This window comes from Panthera tigris, chromosome E1 (genome assembly GCF_018350195.1).
Source record: "Panthera tigris isolate Pti1 chromosome E1, P.tigris_Pti1_mat1.1, whole genome shotgun sequence".
In the NCBI taxonomy this organism is placed as follows: Eukaryota; Metazoa; Chordata; class Mammalia; order Carnivora; family Felidae; genus Panthera; species Panthera tigris.
The window spans coordinates 25,579,769-25,593,962 of record NC_056673.1 but is presented as its reverse complement, the minus strand read 5'-3'; the positions used below and the strand labels follow the sequence as shown (position 1 = coordinate 25,593,962).

The 14,194-nt window shown below is 35.3% G+C and overlaps 1 protein-coding gene across 13 annotated transcripts in view; it reads right to left on the bottom strand.

The window, feature by feature from the left end:
• BCAS3 (BCAS3 microtubule associated cell migration factor) overlaps positions 1-14,194 on the bottom strand; it is a 614,170-nt gene that overhangs the window by 364,212 nt on the left and 235,764 nt on the right. The window lies entirely within an intron of this gene.

Sequence of the window (14,194 nt, the reverse complement as noted above, 5' to 3'; positions counted from 1 at the left end):
GGAGGGGAAAGTGGGTGATCGGCATTGAGGAGGGCACCTGTTGGGATGAGCACTGGGTGTTGTATGGAAACCAATTTGATAATAAATTTCACATTTAAAAAATAAATAAATAATAAATAATAAATATAAAAATAAACTTCATATTAAAAAAAATAAACCTCATTACAGTGAAAAAAAAGATAAAATAACAAGTGTTGATGAGGATGTGGGTAAAGTTGAGCCCTCATACATTGCTGGGAAAAAAGTAAATGGTGTAGACACTCGGAAAATTCCTGTAAAAGTTAAACATACACTTTCATTCTTAAATACCCAAGAGAACCAAAAACATGTTCAAACAAAAACCTGCACACTAATGTTTATAGCAGTATCCTTAGAGTTCAAAAGTGGAAACAACCCAAATGTCTATCAACTAATAAATGGAAAAAATGTGGTATATCCATACAAGGGAATATTATTCAGCCACAAAATGTAATATAGTTCTGATACATGCTACAACATGAATGAACTTCTAAAATAGTAGGTAAAATGAGAAAAGGTTACATATTATATTATTCTGTTTATATGAAATGTACAGAATAAGCAGATCCATTGATATAGAAAATAGATTAGCAATTTTCAAGAGCCAGGAAGAAGGGAAGGGGGAATAGTTGCTCATGGGTACCAGGTTTCTTTCTGGGGTGATGAAAATGTTCTAGAATAAAATAGTAGTGATCAATATACCAGTCTGTATACTAAAAAGCACTAAACTGTACACTTTAAAAGGGTGAACTTTATGTATGTGAATTCTGTCTCAGAAAAGCTGTTACTTAAAAAAATGAAAAAACTAACTAGTCAGTTTGCTAAAAGGGAAGTTCTACAGCCTCTTTTTATAGTTGAGGTTTCTTTTAACTGTCGTTTAGTTCTTTGAGATGTCTCTATTATTCTGTGCTCAAAAGAAGATACACAGCTGCTACATAGCCTAAATTAGCATTTTATCTGTGCCCATCATGGCTCACTTCACATCTGGGGTTGGAGTAAATAAGTGACTACAACATAACATGGGTAAGCAGTATATTCTTATTAAGTGTCCCTCCACTCAGCAAAGAAGTGTGGTATAAAATGATAGAAAAAATCAAGCAAAGAGTAACTAACATAGTCTGTGAATCCTCATTAGATGCTCATTATTATCAATTTTATCAATTTAGAGGCTTTTAAGAATACATATGTCAGAGGCGCCTGGCTGGCTCAGTCAGTTGGGCATCTAACTTTGACTCAGGTCATGATTTCAAAGCCTGTGAGTTCGAGCCCTGTGCTGGGCTCTGTGCTGACACCTCAGAGCCTGGAGTCTGTTCCTAATTCTGTGTCTCCGTCTCTCTCTGCCCCCTCCCTGCTTGTGCTCTCTCTCGCTCTCTCTCTCTCTCTCTCTCTCTCAAAAATAAATAAAAACATTACAATTTTTTTAATTTAAAAAATAAAAATAAAAAAGAATACAAATGTCAAAATTCTTAGCTAATGTGATATGAATTTTAAAAATACAGAGTACTTAATTAAATGTTTTGCAAATTTATACTAAGTTACATAATTTATTTTTGCTAAATGGCTCCTGTGTTATTTGGAATATTGATAACATCTCACAATTGTTTTTTATTGTAATGATGTAAAGTTTGGCTACCAGAAACCATTAGGCTTCTAGAAAGCTAATATATTTGTTCCTTAAAATATAATATAGCTATATTCCAGTAAATCTTTTTTTTTTTCCAAATTTTTATTTAAATTCTAGTTAGATAACATATAGTGCAATACTGGTTTCAGGAGTAGGATTTAGTGATTCATCACTTACAAATAACACCCAGTGCTCATCATAACAAGTGCCTTCTTAATACCCATCACCCAATTAGCCCATCCCCTACCTACATCCCTCCATCAACCCTCAGTTTATTCTCTATAGTTAAGAGTCTCTTATGGTTTGCCTTCCTCTTCTTTTCCCTCCCCATTATGTTCATCTGTTTCCTAAATTCCACATATAAATGAAATCACATGGTATTTGTCTTTCTCTGACTTATTTTGCTTAAAATAATACACTCTAGCTCCATCCATGTCATTGCAAATGGCAAGATTTTATTCTTTTTGATGGCTGAGTAATGGTCCACTGCAGATAAGTATCATATCTTCTTTATCCATTCATCAGTTGATGGACACTTGGGCTCTTTCCTAGTTTGGCTATTGTTGGTAATATATTCCAGTAATTCTAATTTATACAAATATTTTTTGAAAATCTAAATTATCCATTTTCAAATATTTTGTTGATTTAATAATCCAAAACAACAATATATGGAGCAACCAAATCTAATTAGCAGACATATACTTAGAACAATTACGCCCATTTTATCAAACCAAAAAAAAAAAAAAAAAAAAAAAAACTCCATCCCAAATGTATATTTAAGTCACAAAACAGGCTGAATTCAAATTACACATGAAAAAGAGTATTTGAACTCTAGAATTAAGTGGTACCACATTTAAGCATCTAAGGTATAGAAATCAGCATTTTAAAGGGCTCCAACTTATGCCACAAATTCATCACCAAAACCTAATTAATAACAGCAATAAAAGCATAGGGTCAGTATAATATCCTAAAATCTAAAGCAAAATTTCTCAAACTTTAGTGTGAAAAGAAGTACCTAAGTTATTTGTAAGAAGTGCAGATAATTGGTCCAACCTTCAGAATTATGATTCTGTAGGTACTGGGAGGTGGGAGAGACATAACCAAGAAATTTGCACTTTTGGAACACTCAGATAATGACTCTGATATTCACCTACAGTCTCTAATACGGAGCCAGAAAATAAAGTGGCCAGAAATGGCAGTCCCCCTACTCCCATACCAAACGTTAGAAAGCATTAAAAGATATTTTAAAAAATAACAAAGTAATATCAATGATTGCCCAGGGCATGAGTGAGGTAGAATATTGACTGAAAAAAAGATGCAGGAAATTTTCTGAGATGATGAGAATCATCTGTATCTTGATTGTTGTGATGGTTATACATATATGACTAGTAAATGGCAAATCAAGCATTTCCAACATTCTCTCTCTCACCTGACACCTCTACAGATACTTCAGACTTGCCCAGACTAACAGGAAGTGTTGACACAATTATGATCAGTCAGACAAAAGCAGGATACTATTGCAGGATTCTGGGAAAGTATCTCCTTCCCTGATATGAGAAATTAACATCACCGAGGCTGCCAAAACTCCCCATCTTAGTGCCTTGAATTCAGAAATGATACCCACAAGAGTGGCAATTATAAAGCAGTCATGAGGGAAAGAACAAAAAAGTCACAAGGACACTGCTGAACAACTTTACCAAAACTAGCAGCAGCCTTCTTATAACATGACAAAAATAAATCCTAAGTTTTTAAAACCATCGTTAAATATGATTTTCTTTCTGTAGCCAAATATATACCTAATGATTCAAATATCAAATTGCTTTCCAATTCTCTTAAAAAGAAAAAAGGAAAGAAAACCCAAAAGCAGACAGCACTTGGATAGAAAGTCTACAATCCAAGAGTATTATTGTTTTTCAGAAGCCTGTAAGAATGGCAGTCAACACTATAAAGATAAGTCCCCCGTAGAGCAAAAACTAGCCAGGGTCCAAGCCCTCAGATGTTTATGTTTAATGAAAACTTATAGTAAAATATATAAAAGAAGTTATTTGCTTAAGAATTAATATACAAGTTCTAGACACATTCCCAACACAACATTTCAATAGCTTTTATCCTTCAAAATTAATATAAACTTTCATTTTAAATGCTGTAATTCTTACTATCATGACAAGGCTAATGGCAATAAAAGTTTACTTGGGAATAAGTTGCTTAGAAAGGAAATGTGTTAAATTAGACAGATAATCCCCACAGACCCTCTATCCTATCTGCCCAATTCCCTCTCCCTATCAATTCTTCATAATCATTTATTCAGTAAATATTTATGGAAAGCTTATTACAGGTTTTACACTCTTCTAAAGAGTCACAAATTTAAAAATGAGCTAATGCTAATTAGCAGCATGCAATTATCATCTGAACCAACAACTGCACTCTTGGGCATCCACATCAGAGAAATGAAAACTATGTTCACATAATATATTCATAACAGCCCCAAACTGTAAATGCCAGGTGAATGTAGGTCCACTTACAAAAGGGCAATGTGAGGGAACTATTCAGTATCTTAATGGACATACAAACCTACATTAAATTGTATAGATCTAAACACACTCATTTACACACACACACACATACACAAATGCACAAATGAGTACAAGTAAATCTAATGAAATGTGAAAAAGATCAGGGATTGTACCAATGTCAATATCCTGGTTGTGATATACTCTAGCTTGCAAAATGTTTACCTTATTGAGATAAAGTGAGCCAAGGGTACCTGGGATCTCTTAGTACTATTTCTTACAAGTCCAATTGAATCAACAATTATTTCAATAAAAATCTGAACTGAATAAAAAGTGAATATGATGCCTCACAAACACAACAGAGCCAGCAGTGCTAAAATAGCCAGCTCTTGCTGCAATCCGAACTTGAGTGGAAACAAGGATGAGGGGTGTCCAAAATGCCAAAGGCTGTAGGGATGAAACTCAGCAGTGTTGAGTGGGGGCAGAAAAAAAAAGGGGTGGTTATGCCTGGACACTCACTGGATGCTAGCAAGTAGCACTACTGCCCATAGGGAAATAAGTGGCAGAAACACTGGGGAACCAACACTTGGCCAAGTGAGAAAAAAGGCCAACACTTCTGGCTGCCCCCATAGTATCTGCAGGCTAGCCTCCCCTGCCAACAAGACAGAATAATGTGATTGCCTGGCAGCTGTCACTTGAATAACTGACATGTGCACATTAAATACGTTAGTCAGTGTTCTGTAGGGAAAAGAATTCCATGTCCTTGTGGGGGTGGGGGAAAATACCCTGGAATGAAATGTAAGCAAAGTTTGCAATAGGGAAGAGAAGCTAAAGTGACCTTGTAGGAATACTCTTGTGCTTCTGTTGATAAATGTGTAACTGGTATTAATGGCTTAACTGATTGTATTTACATGCTTGTAAGTATCAGACGGTATCCTCTGCCATGCAGACTGAAATGATAGTGGGAAAAATGCATGACAGAGTGCCTACTAGGCTTCCAGTTCCTTCCCAGTGTTATATAATAGAAACAACAGAATCCCAGTAGGAATAAGTTAGGTAATGACTTAATGGCTGCTGAAGTACTTAAGGTGTTATCCCAGTACAACATCGCCACCTGCCTGATCCAACAACCAAATACACTCCCTTTTTTCAGATGGTAGCTATTATTTGCTACTAAGTTCTTGTGAATGAACAACTGACCCATGAGGCCTTGTGATTTTTCAAGACCGATATTGGAATGGATCAACTCAAATTTGATAATCAACATGATGGTAAGGACCCAACAGAGCTTGCTAGTCAAGTGGAAATGGTATGTTCCAGAGTATGTTCCAACCTGGCCGTAGAAACATCTTGTTTTTACAACTACTGTATCATCTACTCCACTGCCCAAAGCAATGCCACTGGTTCAATAGACCCCTGACTCACAGAGCTTCCTTTAAATGCCTGTGCCTGATTCCCTGATGGCTTGGCTAAGACAAAGACCGATGGTGTCCACTAGCCTATGGCAGCTGTACAACCCCAACAAAAATGCTGGTGGAACAAATGAAGACCAATTAGCACAGTAGGATAATGGAGAGCTGACCTCTGTTTTAATTGAGGGGTCACTATAGCTGTGGGGCATTCATATCCACTTGTTTATATATCATCTATAGATGATTTTGTACTAGATGACAAAGGTGAGTACAGAGAATATATACGATGCAGAGTTTAAATATTTACTATTGGCCTTTACAGAAAAAGTTTGCTGACCCTGCTTTAAACAATACTGTTGACACACTGGCCAAACCTACTGTGGTTTACCATGAGGAAGACTACATACTGGCAGATTGCAGATGTCCCTCTTTTAAGGCCAAGAGTGCACAAAACAAATCACAGTGATAACTGAACAATCTGGGTCACTCATACCCAAGGTAAGATTCCATTGGCTGATGGGAAGACAATTTGTGCCTTTCATTCTATTAACAGTGTTTCTCAAAGAGCAGATATGTTTTGTTTTAATGAACTCCCAATTTATCAATACTGCTTTCATGGATTTTGCTATTAGTGTCACATCTGAGAAAGCTGTGTCTAACCCAAATCACAAAGGTTTCTCCTACATTTTCTTCTAAAAGCTTTTCATAGTAGGTTTTACATTTAAATCTATGATCCAAATTTGAGTTCATTTTTGTATATGGGATAAGGGATGGATTGATGCTTATTTTTCTTGCACATAAATACCCAAGCAGTCCATCACTATTGTTGAAAAGACTAGCCTTTCTCATTTTGCACCTTTGTCAAAAATCAATTGTCCATATGTATGGGAATGTTCCTGGATTCCCTACTGATTCTGTGGCTTTAATAAGTCTTGATATCAGGTGGTAATATTCCTCCAAATTTGTTTTTCTTTTTCAGCATTATTTTGCCTATTATAAGCCTTATGTATTTATACATGAATTTTAGAAGTAATTTGTCAATTTCTACACCCTCTCCAAAAATTCCTGCTAGCTTTGTTTTTTATCCTGCTGAGTTTTTGATGGGGATTGCACTGAATATAAGATCAATTTGGAGAGAACTGATATCCTAACAATATTAAGTATTCCAACCCCAAAACAAGGTTCAACTCTCCATTTATTTATGTCTTTACTCTCAGCAATGTTTTATTGTTTTCAAAGTGCATGTCTCACACATGGTAAGTACATATTACACACTATTTTTTACTTTTAACTTTAAAACAATTATTTTAACAGTATCCATTTCTGAGAGTGACACAGACAGAGCAGGAGTGGGGGAGGGGCAGAGAGAGAGGGAGACACAGAATCTGAATCAGGCTCCAGGCTCTGAGCTGTCAGTACAGAGCCCAATGCGGGGCTTGAACTCATGAACTGTGAGATCATGACCTGAGCCAGTCAGACACTTAACCAACTGAGCCACCCAGGCGCCCCTTAACTCTTTTTTAAATGATCAATTACCTATTGTTTGTTTCTAGCATGTAGAGGTCCAACTGACTTCTATATACTGATCTAATATACTGAAACCTAATTAAAATCACTTACTCTAACTATTTTTGCAGAATCCATTAGATTTTCTACACAGACAATCACATCACCTTTAAATACACACAGTTTTACTTTCTTCCTTTCTGATATGATGATGATTCTTTCCATGGCCTAAGATTTCCTCTGCAGATCTCAGGAGGTTCTATCATTGCAGCTTTTATCTCTCCAGTACTCTGTCCTGAGAACTCCATGATCTTCACCTCTCAGCACTCTTAGCATTACCTTATCAACAGGGGGAGTCTACCACGCACCACTTGGGCTCCTCCTTCTTGCACCACAGGATGGAAACTCTGCCCAGGCAGTAAGCTGAGGCAATCACAGGGTTTCTCTCATTTACATCCCATCTCTCAAGGATCATCATCCTTCATAGCCTTATGTACAGTCTCTAGAAAAGTACTGTTTGTTCTTTAACTGTTTCAGGTAGGAAGGTAAATCCAGTTCCTGTTATTCTAGGTTATTTATACTGATGTAAGTGTTATCTAGCTGTACCCTAAGATGAGGAGAGCTTAAAGTCCTCCTATTCCACCATCTTCCCACCAATCTCCTTCTTACTCTACAATGACCAAACGTGAAGGTCCTCATGTTAAATCCTTGTCATTTACTGTGCCAAATGTTCTACTAAGCACAGTAAAACACATTTTACATATATTATTTCTAACATTTCTTGAAATAAATGCTATGAAATGGACTTTGGTCCCATTTTACAATAAATTGAAACTTAAGGAAAGTAGATAATTCATCCTTGGTAATATAATTACTAAGCAGCATCCAAATATATATGAAAATTGGGGATGGGGAATGGGGAGTGACTACTAATAGCTAGTGACTACCAATCCACTCAGTGTGGAGCCTGCTTGAGATTCTCTCTCTGCCCCTCCCCAGCTCTTGCTCATTCTCTCTCTCTCTCTCAAATTAAATACATAAGCATTAAAAAAATACAGAAAGTCCAGTAAAATTTAAATTTCAGTATAAACATAAGTAGGCAATCTAGACATACTCATACTAAAATTATTTCTTTTTATCTGAACTATCAAATACTATCAATTAATAATATTAAATAGCTAGATTCTTTGCCATTGAGAATTAAGCCTAAAATCTTACTATTTTATACAACTATTCTGATAAGGTAGAAGTAACACTTATCTGATGTGCAAATGTTTCCAAAGTAAGTTGACCATTTACTAAAATTAGCATGTTAAGTACTAAAATGACTTGTATCTGCTTGAGTAAGATATTATGGAAGTATATTAACAAAATATTGTAAGGTTTTACTATGTGTGTGTGTGTGTGTATGTGTGTGTGTGTGACTGTTGAAAACTAGGAATATTTTTCTAACTGCATATGTGACTTATGAGGAAAATTGCTGTCAGATGCAGAGGATATCCCAAGTCATAGATCACAAAACAACTTAATTCAACATAATTAGATCCACATACTTGAGGTTTTTTTCCTTGCCTGATTAAAGTACCCTCAGAGTTGTTGGAAGAATCCAGAATGACATGATTTTGAAGTACTCAAAGACAGATAGATCATATGCTAAGTAGATTTCAAAATCAGTGTTAAATTTTATATATCATTTCAAAATAATTTTCAGTAGGAGGTTACAAAATTAATTTTATGGTCATTAATTGAGTTTCCTTAGATCTTAATATTTGACATTTAGAAATTTCCAGTCTCCTAAATTACAGGGTGTGACACAGAACAAAATAATTTTAATAATTTCTATTTGGTTTCCCTACATGTTAAACCGGAATAACATTGGCAGCAGCAAATATCTGTACCTATAAACATTTGCCCATGTTCAGGGCACTGTTCTAAGGATGACAGATACCAAGAAGGTTAAGCATGATCTCTATTTCCAGATTGCATGTTCAAGTAAATTAAATGATAAATAATGTTAATGCAAATGAAGTATAAGTTAAATATATTAATAGGTATAAGGTAAAAAAAAAAGTATAAATATTTAAAATACTCAAGTTCTAGGAGGTTATAGCTAACGTAGGGAATACCAGTGACTGGTGAGGACCAGAGTTCAGAAATAAAATGTGCCCAGCAGCACAGTGAAGTATTGAATTTTTAACCCAAAATGTTCATCTAATTGGTACCTTCCATACAAAAGAAACAAAATTGAATGGCAACTAAAATAAGAATAAACAAGTTTAGTTGTGCCAGAGGGTAAGGACATTGTCAGAGAAAAATGGAGATATGTCAAAGGACACAGATGTCAAGTTGATAGGTGCTAACTGGCCAAATCTGGGATATTCAGAGCATTAAAATAAACAGTTACTGAGTGAATATAACCTACTGAATAAAATAGGAATTTAATGATATATATAAATAAAAGCAGTGTTACAAATTTTGGGGGGAAAATGGGATATTTACATAGTTTAAAATGATTTCTCTTAACCCCCTATCCATTCAGGGCACAAAACAGAACAGTAGACTAAAATGCCCATCTCTTAGACTATCCCTAAAAGAAGTATTTTTTCATACTTTAAAAGATGCGGCCTGAGAGTCCAGCTTCCAATCAGCCTCTATCTAGATGCTGACTGAGATCCATACCACATTAACAAAAAGAAGGATAAAAATCATATGATCATCTCAATAGATAAGGAAAAAGCATATGAAAATATTCAACATCCATTCATGATAAAAACTATCAACAAAATGAGTATAAAGGGAATATACTTCAACATAATAAAGGCCATCTATGACAAGCCCACAACTAGCATCACACTCAACAGTCAACAGCTGAAAGCTTTTCCTCTAAGGTCAAGAACAAAACAAGGATGTCCACTCTCACCGCTTTTCTCAACATGGTACTGGAAGTCCTAGTCAGAGAAATTAGTCAAGAAAAATTTTAAAAATCAACAAATGTGATATAACACATCAAAAAGAGAAAGGATAAAAACCATATGATCATTTCAATAGATGCAGAAACAGCATTCAACAAAGCACAACATCCATTCATGATAAAAACCCTCAACAAACTAGGTTTAGAGGAAACATACCTCAATATAATAAAGGCTATATATGAAAAACCCACAGCTAAAATCATACTCAATGGGGAAAAGCTGAAATCTTTCCCCTTAAGATCAGGAACAAGATAAGGATGTCCACTCTCACCACTTTTATTCAACATAGTTCTGGATGTCCTAGCCACAGCAATCAGACAACACAAAGGAATAAGAGGTATCCAAATTGGTAAGGAAGAAACAAAATTTGCAATATTTACAGATGACATGATACTATATATAGGAAACCCAAAAGATTCCACAAAAAAAATGCTAAAAGTGATAAATGAATTCAGTAAGATCACAGGATACAAAAATAAATGTACAGAAATCCATTGCTTTTCTATACACTAAGTAATTAAGGAAGAGAAAGAGAAATTAAGAAAGCAATCCCAAAGGTTCCTGGGTGGCTCAGTTGTTTAGCGACCAATTCTTGGTTTTGGTTCAAGCCATGATCTCACAGTTTATGAGTTTGAGCTCCGCATGGGGCTCTGCACTGCCCACGCAAAACCTGCTTGGGATTTTCCCTCTCCATGTCCTTTTCTTTCTCTCTCTCTCTCTCTCTTTTAAGAAAGAGAGAGATAAATAAATAAACTTAAAAAATAAACAAACTTTAAAAAAAAGCAAGCCCATTTACAATTGCACCAAAAATAATAAGATACCTAGGAATAAACTTTACCAAGGAGGTGAAAGACCTATACTTTAAAAACTATAAAACACTGACAAAAGAAATTGAAGATGACACAAACAAATGGAAAGAAAATCTATGCTCATGGACTGGAAGAACACATATTGTTAAAATGTCTGTACTACCAAAAGCAATCTACAGATTTAATGCAGTACCTGTCAAAATACCAAGAGCGTTTTTTACAGAGCTAGAACAAATAATCCTAAAATTTTCATGGAATCACAAAAGACCCTGAATAGCCAAAAAATTGTAAAAAAAGAAAACAAAACTGGTGGTGTCACAGTTCCAGATTTCAAGTTATATAACAAAGCTGTAGTAATCAAAACAATATGGTACTGGCACAAAAATAGACACACAGATCAATGAAACAGAATAGAAAACCCAGAAATGAAACTACCACTCTATGGCCAATTAATCTTTGACAAAGCAGGAAAACATATCCAACAGGAAAAAGCCAGTCTCTTCAACAAATGGTGTTGGGAAAACTGGACAGCGGCAAGCAGAAGAATGAAACTGGACCACTTTCTTACACCATATGCAAAAATAAACTCAAAATGGATAAAAGACCTAACTGTAACCATCAACAGGAAACCATCAAAATCCTGCAGGAGAACACAAGCAGCAACCTCTTTCACATTGGCTGTAGCAACTTCTTACTACACACATCCGTAGAGGCAAGGGAAACAAAAGCAAAAATGAACTACTGGGACTCCATTAAGATAAAAAGCTTCTGCACAGCAAAGGAAACAATCAACAAAACAAAAAGGCAATCTTTACAATGGGAGAAGATATTTGCAAATGACATATCTGGTAAAAGGGTGAGTATCCAAAATATATAAAGAACTTATAAAACTCAACACTCAAAATAATAATAATAATCCAATTAAAAAGGGGCAGAGGACAAGAATAGATCTTTTTCCAAAGAAGATATCCAGATGGCAAACAGACACATGAAAAGATGCTCAAAATCACACATCATCAGGGAAATGCAAATCAAAACCACAATGAGATACTACCTCACACCTGTGATAATGGCTAAAATTAACAACACAGGAAACAACCGATGTTGGTGAGGATGCAGAAAAAGGGGAACCATCTTACACTGTTGGAATGCAAACTGGTGCAGCCACTCTGGAAAATAGCAGGGAGTTTCCTCAAAAAGTTAAAAATAGAATTACCCTATGATCCAGCAATTACAACTACTAGGTATTAACCCAAAGGATACAAAAATACTGATTCAAAGGTATACATGCACCCCAATGTTTACAGCAGCATTATCAACAATAGCCAAATGATGGGAAGAACCCAAATGTCCATTTATGAATGGATAAAGATGTAGCATATATATTTACAATGGAATATTACTCAGCCATAAAAAAGAATGCAATCTTGCCATTTACAACAATGTGGATGGAGCTAAAGAGTATTATGCTAAGTGAAGTAAGTCAGTCAAAGAAAAACAAATACCATATGATTTCACTCATATGTGGAATTTAAGAAACAAAACAGATGAACATGGTGGGGGAAAGTGAGGCAAACCAGAAAACAAACTCTTAACTATAGAGCACAAAATGAGGGTTACCGGAGGGGAGGTGGGCAAGAGGTGGAGGGGGATGGGGATAGGAGGGGATGGGTTATGGGTAATGGGTATTAAGGAGGGCACTTGTTATGATGAGCACTGGATATTGTATGTGAAGCAACAAATCACAAATTCTACACCTGAAACTAATATTATACAGTATGTTAACAAACTGGAATTTAAGTAAAAACTTGAAAAAAAGAATAAATAAATGCATACATAAGTCTCTTCTTCAAAAAAAGATGTCTCTCTCACACACACACACACACACACCCTGGATTATTAGCCATAAAAAAGAATGAAATCTTGCCATTTGCCATAACATGCATGGAGCTAAGTGAAATAAGTCAGAAAATGACAAATACCATATGATTTCACTCATATGTGGAAATTAAGAAATAAAGTGAATGAACATAGAGGGGATAAAAGAGAGGCAAACCAAGAAACAGACTCCTAACTACAGAGAACAAACTGACGATTATCAGAGGCGATTGGGTTAAATGGGGATGAAGTGCACTTGTCCATGTTGAGTACCAGATATTGTAAGTGTTGAATCACTAAATTCTACACATGAAACTTATATTATACTGTATGTTAACTAACTGGAATTTAAATAAAAAACTTGGAAAAAATCAGGCCACATTTATAATGAAGAACTTCCTACATTTCAGAGTTGGCTAGCTGCATTCTCATGATACTGTTTAACTTGACCCTCTATCTCTGTCTTTTATGTAAGGTACTAATTATATTTAGGGGCTGAATTAGATTCAGATTTAATTGAGAGGACTTGGAAGAAATATTTCATAGATGATATTGTATATATACATCCTATTACACAAATCAGGAAGCACATAATGATATCTGACTGTTCCACTTTGGTAATGTTAAGACTCATCAGCTAAAGCCAAATACAGATGATTATTGCCTAAATTCATTGTTTCATTAGGGGTAGCAACAATGGTGATTCTTAAAATTCTAACTTTTATTTTAATTGACATATAATTGACATACAACATTATATTACTTTCAGGGGTACAACATGATTCATTCTGTGTATATATTACAAAATGACCTCCACACTAAATCTAAATTCTAAAATTTTTAATACTGGAACTCTTCCATAAGGAAAAACTTTACCTCATCAACTATTCAGTTATCTTATTAAATTGATACAAGGAAGACAAGGTAAATGCTGAATATTCTCTCTTTAATTATCAGTTTTGAGGATAATGAGTTAGTAAACAAGCTACCTACAATTATGTCCAATGCTTCCTTTTAAAGTATCATTATAAACTCATGGATTTCTATATATTTAAGATGTTTCATTTTATTATAGAAAATTCTTTAAATTTTTTAATGTGTATCTATTTTTGAGAGAGAGAGACAGAGCACAAGGGGGGGAGGGGAGAGCAGAGGAGAGGGAGACAGAATCCAAAGCAGGCTCCAGGCTCTGAGCTGTCAGCACAGAGCCTAATGCAGGGCTCAAACCCATGAACTGTGAGATCTTGACCTGAGTTGAAGTCAGATGCTTAAGCAACTGAGCCACCCAGGTGCCCCTCTAAAACAGCATTTTAGACTATTGGGAAAGGACAAGACTAGTCAATAAATGGTGGTGGGTGTCAATGAGCTATCTCTCAGAATAAAGTATTTACAGTAGTGTACTGGTAAATGCATAACCACAGGCTCTGGGAAACAAAAGAATAGTTGGGATTTTAGCTTATTAAGC